The sequence below is a fragment of the Myotis brandtii genome, unplaced genomic scaffold, assembly GCF_000412655.1.
Source record: "Myotis brandtii unplaced genomic scaffold, ASM41265v1 scaffold456, whole genome shotgun sequence".
Lineage (NCBI taxonomy): Eukaryota > Metazoa > Chordata > Mammalia > Chiroptera > Vespertilionidae > Myotis > Myotis brandtii.
The window spans coordinates 3,028,712-3,043,741 of record NW_005367431.1 but is presented as its reverse complement, the minus strand read 5'-3'; the positions used below and the strand labels follow the sequence as shown (position 1 = coordinate 3,043,741).

Below are 15,030 nucleotides of genomic sequence, written 5' to 3'. Positions count from 1 at the left end.
ACCCTTCGTGTGAGGCCCATCCCAGTTCTTTGACCTGGCTCCATGCATTGTAGGATGAAGCTCCTTCATCTCATGGGGGTCGGATGCTTGGACCCCAAGGAGTCTCCTGATGCTGCCATCTCGAGGTGCTGACTTAAATCCGCTGGATGCCGTGGTCCCCCCAGCACTGGGTCTCAGACCATTTCCCACTTGGATTCTGGGGCCCTGATACTGGCCCCTGGTGGTCATCCTCCTGAAGTTCATCTAGTGGTGGGGAGACCTCAGAGTTACTGTGTGCCAGGCCCTGTCTCGTTCCATTCTTATTCCCGTTTTGTGGATGAGGAATCGGAGGCATAGGCGAGGGAGGGGTTGTTTCCAATGGCTCACTTGGTGGATTCCCTGCAAACCTCCCTTACTCCCTTCACGTTCCTCATTGAGGCTTAGAATTCGTGTGCACACCATGCAGGCCCTCCTCTCCAGGCACTAGCTCATGTGGCCTCTACCTGGAGTGTCTTTCCCCTACCTTCCTTCATAGTTCTCAGCTCTGCTGCCTCATCCCTCCCCAGGAAGCCTGCCATGAGGCCCTTTGGGCTCCCAAAGCTCCTGTCGTTCCCTCTGGCAAAGCACCGAGAGGAGATGAGGGTGGCAGGGTGGGGGGACAGGAACCACTTTTGCCCTCCATCAATCTGCCTTACGAGGCTGTCAGCACCTTCAGGGCAGGGACTAATTTGTTTTTAAAACCTTGTATTATTCATTGATTTATTAGTTCACTCAGGAATGTTTATTGGGACCTATTCTGTCTTCGGAGATCAAGTTAGAGCTCTGGAGACACACAGTGAAGCAGACAGCGAGGCCCCTGCTCTCAGGAAGCCCGCAGTCTTAGTGGGAGACTGGCACCTGACAAGTAAGTCAGGCCAGACAAACGGTGATTGGCGCTGTGGAGGGGATTAATGGGATCAAGACAGAGGATTACAGGAGCTACCAGTGCCCCATATAGGGTCTGGCCCCAAAACATACTGGAATAGAGCTGAAAGGTCCCAAGGCCAACTGATGTTCAGAGCAGGGCCACCTGCCTCACTGTCCCTCTCCTGTTCAGCGAGAAGCCCTTCTGGTCAGCTTCCTAGCTGTGTGGCCTTCGGAAAACTCCTTCACCTCTCTGTGCCTCCGTTTCCTCATCTGTAAAAGGGTATTAAGTGGTACCTACCTTTCAAGGCTGTTCCAAGAATTAGACATGCTAACGTCCTAAAAAGGGCTGAGCACTGAGCCTGGAATACAGTCAGTGCTCAATCAATGGGAAGGGAAAGATGAGGATGAAGAGGCTGAAGACCAGGAATGCTGGAAAAGTGTTGGCTTGGCTCCCTCTGAACCTTGAACATAGGGGCTCTGCTCAGCCTGGGTGGGCAGTTTCAGCAATGGCCACAAGGTGACGCCTGAATCCCAGTTATCAGGGAGTCAGCGATTCTTAGCTGATGAAACTGTTTGGGGGCCAGAGAAGCAGATGGACTCCTGTGGCTTGGGATGAGTTGGGGTTGGGGTGGGGACTTGAGGCTCCTTGAAATCCAGCCTCTCTCTCCCTTTGGTTTTCTCTTGGAGTTTCCCTGTTCGTTTCCAGGCACACCCGCCTTTCCCTTCAACTCCCCCAGCATCTGTGCCAAGGCTCCTGCTAAGTAAGTCCTGCTTTTTTTTTTTTTTTAATATATTTTATTGATTTTTTACAGAGAGGAAGGGAGAGGGATAGAGAGTTAGAAACATCAATGAGAGAGAAACATCAATCAGCTGCCTCCTGCACACCCCCTACTGGGGATGTGCCTGCAACCAAGGTACATGCCCTTGACCGGAATCGAACTTGGGACCTTTCAGTCCGCAGGCCGACGCTCTATCCACTGAGCCAAACCGGTCAGGGCAAGTCCTGCTTCTTGTCCACTCGATGAGGGGCCCCTCAGCCACCTCCTCTTTCCCTTCTCATTCATGAGCCAGGCAGGGAGAATGAACCAACACTTCCTGTGGGCCTGGCAGGGTGCAGAGCCAGAGGAAATGACCCTGTTCCTGTATGTAGCATCTGGAGGTGGTTTTTTTTTGGGGGAGGGCGGGGGAGGTAGGACTAGAAACTAAAAGGGAAATGGAAGACATGCAATAGTTACTTAAGACTTCCTTCCCATCTGCATGTTCAACACACACGAAATATTACCCTCATTTCACAGATGTGGAAACTGAGGCCCAGGAGTGTTATATCCCATGTAGACCCACCCGGCTTCCTGTTCCGACCTTTCACCAGCAGTGAGGTGTGGTTCAAATTAATGATATTCGTAAATTCATTCAACCGAGCTCTGCAGATCCAGAGAGAAGCAGAGCTGCCCCCTGCCCCGGGAGCTGGCAGCCTGGAGGAAGAGGCTGGCAGGGCAGCTTGTCCTTGAAACCTGTGCTGGGCACAGTGGGGACCCAGAGAATGCTTTTGCTGGTGCTACCTGACAGGTGGGGGGCAGGAAGGGAAGGAAGGTGTGACTTCGTACATTTCTTGGGAACCAAGAACCTGCTCAAGTATAATTTTTAAAAAGAAAAACTCTTGGGCCCTCACCGGTTTGGCTCAGTGGATAGAGCATCAGCCTGGGGACTGAAGGGTCCCAGGTTTGATTCTGGTCAAGGGCTCGATCCCCAGTAGGGGGTGAAAAGGAGGCAGCTGATCCTGACCGATGTTTCTCTCTCATCAATGTTTCTAACTTTCTATCCCTCTCCCTTTCTCTCTGTAAAAATCAATAAAAAAATATTTTTAAGGAAGGTAAAATCTTGGCCCTCATACAAATAAAAAGTAAACACATGTCAAAGATTTTCTTGAGCTCATTCTCTGACAAGGAGCCAGCAAGATGCTGAAAATAGTTCAAACGAGAATCAGACTGCAGGTGTTTACATTCTCTACTGGACAAAATTCCTTTGCACGGCTGTGAACAGTAACCACTTGCATTGTAATCTGTTTTGAACAAGCTACCTCTATTCCTATGGCATTATAAAGTCAGTCAAAGGTAATCAATCTTACGCACCTTTAAAGAATCAAATCATCATCAGCGGACGCCTAGCGGGGAAAGCCCTCCTCTGAAGGGAAAAGCAGGAATCGCTTTTTCCTTTTCCAAGGCTTTGCTATGTTTTCTGGACTGACCCTCTGGAATAAGTCAGGTAAATGCTGTTCCCTGAGAGAGAGACTCCTCCCGCATCCTTGTGACAGGCTCCCGGCTCTAGTAGGAGCTGGCCAGTCAGTGCCCGCCAGCAGGTGGCGCTGAGGCAAAACCTCATCAGGGGCTGGGAGCTGAGGGGTAGCTCCCAATTTTCGACCATTGCCAGCCTCTAGGAGTTAGGTTTTATGATTTCACAGTTTCTTTTTTTAAAAAATATATATTTCATTGATTTTTTTTTACAGAGAGGAAGAGAGAGGGATAGAGAATTAGAAACATCGATGAGAGAGACACATCGAGGTACATGCCCTTGACCAGAATCAAACCTGGGACTTTTCAGTCCAGAGGCCGATGCTCTACCCACTGAGCCAAACCGGTTAGGGCTGGTTTCACAGTTTCACAGTGCCGTTTCCCCGGATGGTTTCACCTGGAGCCATGAATTCAGTCATTCACCGATTCAGTCCCATCAATCATGTTCCTGAGAGTCTCCAGACAGATTTATGAGTGTCAAAACATCAGTCCTTGTCTTTGTTTGCCTGGCTTTGCTGCCAGACTCAGCCTAAATTCTGAAATCTCAGGGTCTCACTCCATCCCTGCCCTGACTACCATTGTGTCACTGGAAAATTCACCTCATCAGAGGTTGAATAAAGGCATTATTCCTATAATCTCCTTATTTTTAAAAATTTTATTTTTATTGATTTCAGAGAGAAAGGGAGAGGGAGAGAGAGATAGAAACATCAACGATGAGATAGAATCATCAATTGGCTGCCTCCTGCATGCCCTGCCCCCACTGGGGATGGAGCCCACAACCTGGGCATGTGCCCTGAGCGGGAATTGAACCATGACCTCCTGGTTCATAGGTCTACACTGAGCCATGCCGGGTCGGGCTATAATTTCATTATTCCTATTTTCCAGGTGGGAAAACAGACTCCTCCTCTTGTGGGGCTATCTTGGCTGTGTGTGCGGGAAGGCCGTGCCTCCATCCTTCTTTGCTGCACCCTGACAATGCTGAGGCCCGAGCATGGCTGGTACCACCCAGACCTCGTCCTTTCTCTGGCCTTCCTGTCAGCTCACACTCAGAGGCCTGCAGCAGAAAAAGCACCTCCCCAGCTCTTCCCAGGTCTAAAAGTTCTCCAGAATGTAGTGGGAATAACTACAAGCTCAGTCCCACCCCAACTCAGTAGTCAAGGTTCTCTGGAGTGACCGCACTTCCCTATTCAGCTGAGACCCCTGCTCTGGGATGGGGACAGCTGGCCCAGGGATGGGGAGTGGCAGGCAGGGTCCTGAAAGCCGTCGTGATGGTAAGGTCTGTGCTGGGACACAAGAGTGATGGTGGGGGCTGTAGTGTGGGGCCACCCAAGGGTGCATTTATCCCACTAGGGACTGGGCAGAGGTCCCCAGGAGGGTCCTACCGCGGCTTCTTGGCACTTCTCTGCATGCTGAGCCCAGGATTGTGGGAGAAAATCTTCCTCCCATCATGGGAGGTGGGGAGTGAGGTTGGGTGAGGGTCCCTGCCCCCATACCATGACTATAACATCAGGAGCACAGAGGTCACCACAATGCTGTTGCCAAGCCCATCAGAAATTTCCCCAAAGAGGAACCTTTGAGAGAAAGGAGTGGGACTATTTAGGAGGTGGACCCTGGGGGTAAAGGTCTCTGAGCACCTTGGGCCTGCAGGCAGTGAGATGTGGTGGGGATGAAGTAGAGAGGGTAGAGTGAGAAGCATGTGGAAAAGTAGAAGGCAGAAAAGAGAAGAAGCAGCAGGAGCCCTCAGAGGCCTGCCTTTCCCTGAGGGACATGGCAAGCCCAGACAGGCCAGGAGCAGTCCCCACGCTATGAGCACACCCGGAGTCTCCCTTCCTTTCCCGGGAAGCATGCAGTCTGACTCAGCATTGCAGGACGGCTTGTACCGAAGGCCTGGACTTCATGTTCTAAGAAATTGGGACACCCTTGAGCCACTCCTTTAGGACGGGTCCCTGGGTGTCTTGTGAAGGCAATATTTCACGTCATCAGAGGTGCTCTGAGAAACTGCTGAAGCTTCTGATTTGGGGAAGGCTGTGCAGCTAAGACTGGGTCCCCTCTGTGGTCTAGACCAGATTTTCTGGTTTCTTCCTCTACTAGAAAAACTAACCATGATGGCTTCCTTTGGATGGATAGGCACTCTGGGATGCTTGGACCTACCTCAGGAAAAAAAGAAGGTGGACCTTTGACGATCCCTGTGCTGGGCACTCAGAAATCCTGGTATTTTGAATATCAGGGGAGTTGTGACTTTATTTTGGCTCTCAGGACGATGGAGCAGGACATACCCTAAAAGGACATGGAAGTTAGCAGCTCTTTCCAAGGATTTGGGAACCCTGCCCTCAACGGCCAGAGGAGCCCCCCTCCCCCTTATCTCCTATATAGGAGAAGGTGGGGGCGTCTGCATGGCTGCCTTTGGTGCCTGAGGTCCCTTGAGGCGAGTCTGAGCCACACCGTCTTATCCTGTCATCCCTTATGTGACTTCTTTCTGCAGATATTCCAAGTCCAGCACATCCTCATCCTCAGTTGTGTGAGTTACCTATTGCTAGGCCACTGACTACCCCCAAACTTAGCCACAATAAACGTGTATTCTCTCACACAGCTTCTGTGGCTCAGAATCCAGGAGCAGCTCAGCTGGTGGTTCTGACTCAGGGTTTCTCATGAAGTGTGGTCGACATGTCACTCACAGAGAGATGGCTGGCAGGAAGCTTTAATTCCTCGAGTCATGGGCCTCTCCAGAGGGCTGCGTGTGTATCCTCACAACATGGAGGCTGGCTTCTCCATCCAGGAGAGTGAGGCTGGATATAGTCTTGAAAATCACATACCATCTCTCCTGTCATATCCTGTTGGTCACCCAGGTCAGCCCTATTTAATGTGGGAGGGGCCTATATAAGCACCTGACCAATAGGAGGTGGGGGTTTCTGGGGACAGTGGAGGCTGGCTACCACACCAGCCTTCAGGGAAATCTTCAGAAATATGAACCTCATATCCTGAGGTTTCCCTGTCTCCCAGAACTACTTAAGTCATCTTAAGCATCTCTTCCATCCATGGTGGGCTCTGTCTGAAGAGCCGTGAAGATGACGCCCCGTGCAGGCCCCACTAATTTCCCCTCAGCTCTCTTCCCCCTTTGCTCCTCACTGATCTCCCACTTTCTGCATCTCAGCAGCGAGTTCCAGCGACAGCACAAAATGTGTTTCCCAAACTTCCACAGTTCTTCCAATAGCACCTTCAGCCTTTGGCATTTCATGATTTCCTCAGGAAACTGACTAGATGCACCCATTTCGTAGGGACAGTCCAGTCTGGGATCATAGAGACAACCTCAAACCCACTAACTCTGACCCCATCTCACTCTGCCAGCCTGTAGCAGTTAAGGTGCCTTTGGAAGCCAGGGACTGAAGCTGATTCAGCCAAAAGTAGAATATATTGGAAGATTGCCAGAGTTTGTCACAGGATGGAGGGAAGCTGAAGAGCCAGGATCCAGGAAGGGCGGGGACCAGGCAACCCTGTAGAGCATTAACAGCGGGTGTGTGGCCTATCACTATGGAGCACAGCCATCAGTGGACTTAATACTAAAGCCCTCTGCCTCTGCTCCAATTTTCTGGCAGAGAGAATCTGATTGGTCCAACTGGAGTCAGGTGCCCACCCTGGGTCCAATCAGCAACAAGTGGGGAAGGGGGGCATTTGGTCCAACTGGAGTCAGGTGCCCACCCTGGGTCCAACAAGTGGGGAAGGCGGGCAGGTCCTAGAGCCAATAATATTGCTGGGGGCCGAGAGACTCACCAAGAGATAGCTATTCAGGGAAGAGGATGGTTCTATGCAGCAGTAAAGTAACTGAAATATTAGGAAGCTCCAAGATCACATTGCATCCCCTTCATTCTAGAATCTCCCTGGGACTTTGAGAAGCTCCTCACTTATTCAAGTAGCTTTCCTCTTGCTTATTCTTCCCCATTGAATACCCTGCCTGGAGTCTTGCACCAGCTTATGGGCTTCAAAGTCACTTCAAAATGTGGTTCAAAGGCTACCTACTTCAGAATCGTCTGGGAAGCTGGTTAGAAATCCAGGTTATAGGGACTGGGGCTGGGACTCTGTATTTAAACCCACTCCACAGGTGATCCTAACACACAGCAAAGGGTGAGAAGCACCACCTTAGAGGACTTCAGATGGAGCCTCATCCCAGCTGGCATGAGCCCCACAAGATGGTAGAACTCTCTGGGAGGCCACTTCTTCACCCCCACCCCCTCCACCATCTCCTGACCATTTATTTGATCTTGTCCCAGCACTTTCTGGAGATTCTCATGCCCCTCTCCTAGCAGGAGTACTGCCCCGTGGGACACGCACCTTTTGTTCTGACCCTCAGCCTAGTCCATTTCCCTCCCCCGCACCTTCATGTTCCTTCTGTTCTGATTCTCTCCAATACTCTTTTAAATTTAATTTTACCATTTAAAAACCTTTTATATTTACATAAATAATCTGAAATACTTCCTTGAAGTTAGGTGATAAATAACCAAATAAAGGAAAGAATTTCAATTATCCCTAGGGTGTTATTAGTCCCTGTGCAGATGGGCCTAATGAGCATTGCACTAGGATGTCTAATTATCCTTAATGAGCTTCCAAAATTCATGGGGCATGAGAGGGTGAGGTTGATTGTTACCCAAATGACTCAGTGAATCAAGTCTCCTGGTATCTACACCCATCCATGTTGACTCTTGGCTTGACCATGTGACATGCTTTGGCCAGTGGAGTATCGGCAACCATGACACAAACAGAGATGTGATGAGTGCTGTGCTTTGAGACTTCCTCTTGGAACTCTCATGGAACCACCATGTGAGGAAACCTAGCTTGGACGATCTTCCTAGAAGATGAAGGACTTCATGGAGAGGGAGGCCTAGCCATCCTCACTGTCCCAGCTGAACCCAGCCCTCCGCTATTCCTCTAACTGAATGCAGCTGCACAAACAAGCCCTGGAAAAACCAGCATAAGAATGCAACCAACCCACAGAATTATAAGAAATAATAAGTCATTGTTTTAAGTCCTAAATTTTGGGTGTTTTGTTATGCAGCAAGAGTCAACTGATACATAGGGTCATAATACTAACCACAGAACAGTATTTCTGTGCCACTAATTCCACCTGATACTCTGTAGCAGTGGTTCTCAACCTTCCTAATGCCACGACCCTTTAATACAGTTCCTCATGTTGTGGTGACCCCCCAACCATAAAATTATTTTCGTTGCTACTTCATAACTGTAATTTTGCTACTGTTATGAATCATAATGTAAATATCTGATATGCAGGATGTATTTTCATTGTTACAAATTGAACATAATTAAAGCATAGTGATTAATCACAAAAACAATACGTAATTATGTATGTGTTTTCCGATGGTCTTAGGTGACCCCTGTGAAAGGGTCGTTCGACCCCCAAAGGGGTTGCGACCCACAGGTTGAGAACCGCTGCTCTGTAGCCTCACAGAGATCTACAGTAGGGGAGCAACCCCAAACACAGTGATTTAAAGAAGGTTGTTTCTTTTTCTTGAATTAAGAGGTCAGAAGTAGGTGATTCAGGGCTGGTGGGACAACTCTGCCCACCCTTCAAATGGCTCTGGATCCAAGCTCCAACTCTTGCTATCTTCCCACCAGTTAGAAGGGAGAAGAGCGAAGGGAGGGCATGTCCATTCCTTTTAAGGGCCAATCCTGAATGTAGCACACATCACTTCCATTTACATTCCCTTGGCTTGAACTTGGGCACATGGCTTCACCTACTTGGAAAGGAAATATAGTTTCTAGCTAGGCAGCATGTGCCAGCTAAAATATTGCAGTTTTTTTTATATTTAAGAAAGGAGAAACTAAATATTTGAGAATAATCAGCAATCCATGCCACAGTCTACCTCCTTGGTAAGTATTCTCATCAATAAATATGAGTGTTCCATAGACTAATGTACCAATTGGTTAGGATGCTTTGGGCTGCAAATAACAATACTCAACTACAAGTTGTCTAAGAGTTGGAAGTTTTACTATCTTCACACTTGATCTTTGCCAAAAGGAGATTATTATGAACTTAGGAGGTCTTGAGGTAGACATTTTTGAATTGATACTCCTTTTTTCCTTCTGCCTTCCCATCTTCTGTGTCAAGGGTCCTTTCTTCATGTCTAGAAGATGGCTACAGTGGCTCCAAGCATCATATCCACAGATAAAAATAACAACAGCTACCACGTATCGGGTGCTCACCAGGTGCCATAACTGTCTAAACATTTTTGGTGAATTCACTCATTTGATCTTCACAACAACCCTATGAGGAAGGTGCCATAATTATTTTAATTTTGCAGACGAGGAACATGAGGCAGAAAGATCAAGTAATTTGCTCAAGATCGCACAGCTAATCAGAGGCAGGTTCACACTTTTAACCCTGATATTCTGAACCCTCCCCTCCCACCTCTTCTTATTTATTTATTTATATTTTTTAGTTAGGTCTTTATTTTAAAATCTCATCTGCCAACTTAGTGTTTTCCACCAACATGCAGAGCAGAAGTCTTCATAATCTTTTGCTTAGGTGCTGCCTTTGTGGGGGCCTTAGGAGCAGCCATTGCTGTTTTTTGAGATGCTTGCTTAGCATTTTTTGCTTCTGAGCAGCCTTGATAACTTGTTCTTGCTGAGCTTTCCTAACTGCAGGTTTCTGGTTCCTCTTGGCCATTATATCAGCAAGATGTGCACCAGTGATGGCCCTCTGGAATCTGACTGCACAGCGGGTTCTTTTCTTTTGAATTTCTTCCGACTGTACCTTTTGGTGCTTTCTTCTGTAGAGGACAGTCTAGTTTATCTGCCCAGGATTCCTCTTGGAAAGGAATACCGACTCCCGTGGGTCCCGGCATAGCGCTTCCCGTGTCCGGGATGGAACTTGTACCCACTGAAACCACACAGCTCTACCTTCATGGCTGTGGCCGCCTGCTTGGCTGATCTACCACCGACAGAACCTCAGGAAGGAAAGCTGAGGCAGGGCTTGGCCTAACTCCCCATCTCCATTTATTAGAGAGGGAAGACCTTCCCAACAGCCCCCAGGAGATTGCCCACTCTGCCTCATTGGCCAAAACAAGGTCTACCTGCCCCAACCCAATCACAGTGGAGGGGAATGGAAACACATATAATTATCTGTGACCCATCATAATGCCCCCCTACCTCCACCCTCTCACCTGAACAAAAACAGACTTCTTTTAGCCTAGGAAGCTGGGGCAAACTGTCCTGAAGGCGATGGGGGAACCCAGGCCTAGCTGGCGGTTCCCAGCTCACTGGGATTGAAATAAGGGTGGCTCAAACCCCACCTCTCACCCTCCACCAGACTCTTGCTATTTCTCAGGCTTACAATCATGTGGCTCTGGTTTCCTGCTTCTGCTGAATTCTAGCAGCTGTTCCCTTTAGTTTTATCTTGGAATTGACTCAAACGTAGGATGCATTTCTTCTCCCAAGAAACCATGACTAGCAGGCTGCTCTCTGAGCAGAATTTCACTGGAGACGTGCGAGTCTGAAAGTGATAGCGCTGCTCAGCACACAACTGAGAGTGGCACTGGGGCATCCCTGTGCTGTGGCCACCAGGTGGCCCTCATCCATCCTTCACCGCCCCCACCCCCCCACCTCCTCCCTCTCCCTGCCGCCCACGCAGGACTGCCTGCTCCCCTCGGCTGGCTCTACTCCACCTTCCCTCCTTCCTCACGGCTTCCCCGCCACCTCGTCGCCCCCATGGGCTTTGGGTGCTCCCTCCTGACACCAACAGTTTGAGCAGTTTGGCCCTTCCCAGCCCCTCCTCCGAAACTGCTACCAGGCTGCCTCTGCAGGGCCAAACCCAGCAAGGGCCTCAGAACAAGTCTTTCGCTTAACAATGCAGGGTCTGCTCTCCTGAGAGGGAAGCGGGTTGTAAATACCAACGCCTCCCTCTGGACTCCGCCAGGTGCATTGAGGTTTCAGAATAAGCTGACAGCCAAGAGGGCCTCCCTCCCGGTGCCTGGACTGCGAGGCACCCTCAGTTCACAGTGAAGGGCATGGTCACTTTTCCAGGATCTGAGGAGATGAAATCAACTGCATTAAAAGATACTGTCTTCCTGGAGTTTTATAAACGCCCGTCCCCCAAACTGGTGCCTCTGGACGCCTTCAGGGGACACCCCTCCTGGCCAGCCGGTTCTCAGCCTCAGAGGCTCAAAACCCTCCCAGATTCCTTTTAGGAGCCTGGGAACGAGGGGTGTGTGGGAGGAGGGAAGGAGGAAGGCGGCAGCCGGCTGGGCGCTGTGTGGAGCGAAGGGCTGTGAGAACGTGAGAACCCTGCGTCAGGGCGGCCTCAGGGCTGAGGACAGGAATGTCTCTTGTGCTACTTTCTATTGTGTGCTGCTCACACAACAGCCCGTCCCCACGGTTGCTCTGGGAGCAGGGAAAATGCTCTCCCTCCCTCGTCACTCATTTGGTTCAATTCCAGGTCAGAAAGAAAGGCAACAGCTGCAAGAAATCAGCAGAAGCGGGATGGTGGCCATAAGAACATAAGCCCTGAAAACTGGCAGAAATCTCCAGGAGGCCTTCATATAGCCACTGTCTCACACACTCCATTTCAGGGGTGGAGATGGCAGTCGGGGACTGGGTTACGGTTTGGGGGCATTTATCTCTCTTGCCTGCCAGGATTCTCAAACTGTGGTCCCTAGCCACCCGCATGGGCAGCATCTGGAAACTTGTGAGAATGCAATTTCTTTTTAATTTTCTTTAGGATTTTAAAAATTGACTTTTTTTTTTTTTTTTTTTTTTTAGAGAGTGGAAGGTAGAGGGAGAAAGAAACAGTGAAAGAAACAGCAATGTGAGAGCGAAGCATCGATTGGCTGCTTCCTACATGCCCCCTACTGGGGATCAAGGCCTGACCTGGAATCCAACCTGCAACCTTTCGGTGCGCAGGGTGACCCTCAAGCAGTGCACAACACCGGCCAGGCAAGAATGCGATTTCTTTTTTTTTTTTTAATATATATTTTTATTGATTTCAGAGAGGAAGGGAGAGGGAGAGAGAAATAGAAACATCAACGATGAGAGAGAATCATTGATCAGCTGCCTCCTGCACATCCCCCACTGGGGATCAAGCCCGCAACCTGGGCATGTGCCCTTGACCGGAATCAAACCTGGGACCCTTCAGTCCGCAGGCTGACGCTCTATCCACTGAGCCAAACCAGCTAGGGCAAGAATGCAGTTTCTTGGCCCCACCACGGACCTACCTCATCAAGCTTGCAGGGTGGGGCCCTGATATCTGTGTTTTAAGAAGCTCCCCAGGTGACCCTTGGCAAACACCTGGAGTCTGAGAAGTGCTGCTCAGAGCTAGCAGGAGGCTGATTTGTTCAGGTGTTGTGTAACTAGGCTGTTCCATTTATTCCCTCTCTGCTGGCTATTCATTTAGGGGCAGGTGTGGGATCCTGTTCTGGTCAAGGTGGCAGTAGGGGCTTTTGGAAAGACCCCGCCCCCCCGCCATAAAACAAGGAGAAGCCTTGCCCTGCTGTTTTGCCTTTGGATGCCGTCAGAGGTCACGAAGCCGAGGGGTTGTAGGTGGGGGCTCAGTCAGGCTGCTGGGGTGTGCCTCCCAGGGGAGAGGGCAAAGGGAATAATGGGACAAAACAATGACAGTAATCGCTGCTGACACTTCTCAAGGGCTTGCCATATACCCAGTGCTGTTCTGCTCACTTAGCATATTTGCCCTCATAACAGCTCTATGAGGTAGGCCCTGTTGTTTTCACTTTATACGAGAAAAGTGAGGTACAGAAAAGTCTAAATGAATTGTCCAAAGTCACACAACTAATATATGGAAGCCAGGATGCAGACATAGGCCGTCGTGCATGGCTTCAAGGTCACGGTGGGGATCTTGGCATTTTCCTTAGGGCAATGGGAAGCTGTTGAAAGGATCTAACCAGGAGGTAGCAGCTCTGATCACCATTTATTTATTTGTTTGTTTATTTCAGAGCGGAAGGGAGAGGGAGATAGAAACATCAACGATGAGAGAGAATTCTTGATTGGCTGCCTCCTGTACACCCCTTACCCGGGACTTAGCACAATACAGCGTGTGCCCTTGACCAGAATCGAACCCGGGACCCTTCAGTCCACAGGGCGACACTTTATCCACTGAGCTAGGGCTCTGATTCACCTTTTAAAATTCACTAAAATGCTTTGCTTATAAAATTCTCTGGGTGGTTGGGGACAAGCCAGACACACTTGCACAGCCTGTTCTTCAGCCTCTTTCGCTTGTCTCTGAGACGTCACCACTGTGAGCAAACCCAGAGGCTTGGGTGACTGTTTGGGACCAGGGTGACTCAGGTGCTGACAGGGCAGGAGAACCACTAGTCCCAGTCACCCTCTGGAAGTAGGGGACAGAGAAAAAAGCACCAAATAACTATGATATTAGTTAAATTGAAGAATAGAAAGATGGCCCAGCCGGTGTGGCTCAGTGGTTGACCTATGAACCAGGAGGTCATGGATTGATTCCCGGTCAGGGCACATGCCCGGGTTGTGGGCTCGATCTCCAGTGTGGGGCATGCAGGAGGCAGCCGATTAATGATTCTCTCTCATCATTGATGTGTCTATCTCTCTCTCCCTCTCCCTTCCTCTCTGAAATCAATAAAAACATATTTTATTTTAAAGAAAGATAATCTTTGAAGAGTGGGATTGTTGGTGATTTTTTAACCTGAATTTTTACATTTTCTGACAGTTGTTCATTAAAGACGAATTTTATTATGTGCAAAGAAGAGTCCTCAGCCCCCTGTGGGGTGGTTGGCCTCTGCTGCTTTAGCTGAAATAGTCCTAATGGTGGCTGACGCTTTGAAATTGTTGACAGCGCGCCAGCCCCTTTCTCCATGCTGTACGTGATGTGTATTAACGTACTGAATCCTCACTGGCTTGGTCAGGGTCGGGAAGCTGAGGAGTGGCAGGCTGGAGTCCAGGCTCTCAACTATATGCTATTCTGCGTTTCTGGAAATTGTTTCCACGTCCCCTGTGGATGAGAGGCCCGTGTTCCCTCGCTGCCTCCGCAGCGAAAATGGCCTCCATTCTGTGCGGTGCAGGCTCACGCAGTGGGCGTGAGGGGGCTGGGGGAGGAAATACAGGAGACAGAACAGGAGTGTCCAGCAGTTGTTTGAGTCCTTGGGAGCCCAGGCAAAGCTCATTCTCCCTGTGGGTGTCGGCCCACAGGACCACCAGCCTCGACCCAGGCTCCTGGGTGGAAACGGTGGCTATTTGAGGGCTGCAGACATCTGGGCATTGGCTTCAAATCCCAGCTCTGCCGCATAGCAGGTGTGAGACCTTGAAAGTGCCTTGCTTTTGTGAGTCTCACTTTCTTCTTTGGTAAATTGAAGATCTTGGCAGTTGTTTGTATCAAATGGCTCTGAGCACAGTGCCTGGCACATGGTAAGCACTTATTAAGTAATGGTTATGTCCTGGCCGGGTGACTCAGTTGGAGCATCGTCCCATACACCAAAAGGTTGTGGGTTTGATCCCTGGTCAAGGCAGGTACTGAAGGCAGCTGATGTTTCTCTCTCTCATTGATATTTCTCTCTCTCCCTCCTTCTCTCTTTACAATCAGTAAAAACATATCGTCGGGTGAGGATTAAATAATGGTTATTACCATCCTATATAATAAAAGCCTAATATGCAAATTGTTCGACTGGGAGTTCAACCAGGAGTTCTACTGCTTGCTATGATGTGAGCTGACCACCAGGGGGTGGAATGGAACAGGGTGGGTGTTGGCGATGTGGTGCTGGCAGCGGGCAGCAGTGGAAGCGCTGCTGGCCCTGATGGGCCCTGACGAGAGTGGGACCCCGGCGGGATGGTGGAGCAGGTGAGCCGTTGGTGCTAGGCCAAGGCATGTGCATGG

At 49.7% G+C, this 15,030-nt stretch overlaps 1 pseudogene; it reads right to left on the bottom strand.

Moving 5' to 3' along the window:
• Positions 1-9,614: 9,614 nt before the first annotated feature.
• On the bottom strand, positions 9,615-10,088 carry LOC102242898 (annotated as a pseudogene).
• Between the last annotated feature and the right edge of the window lie 4,942 nt (positions 10,089-15,030).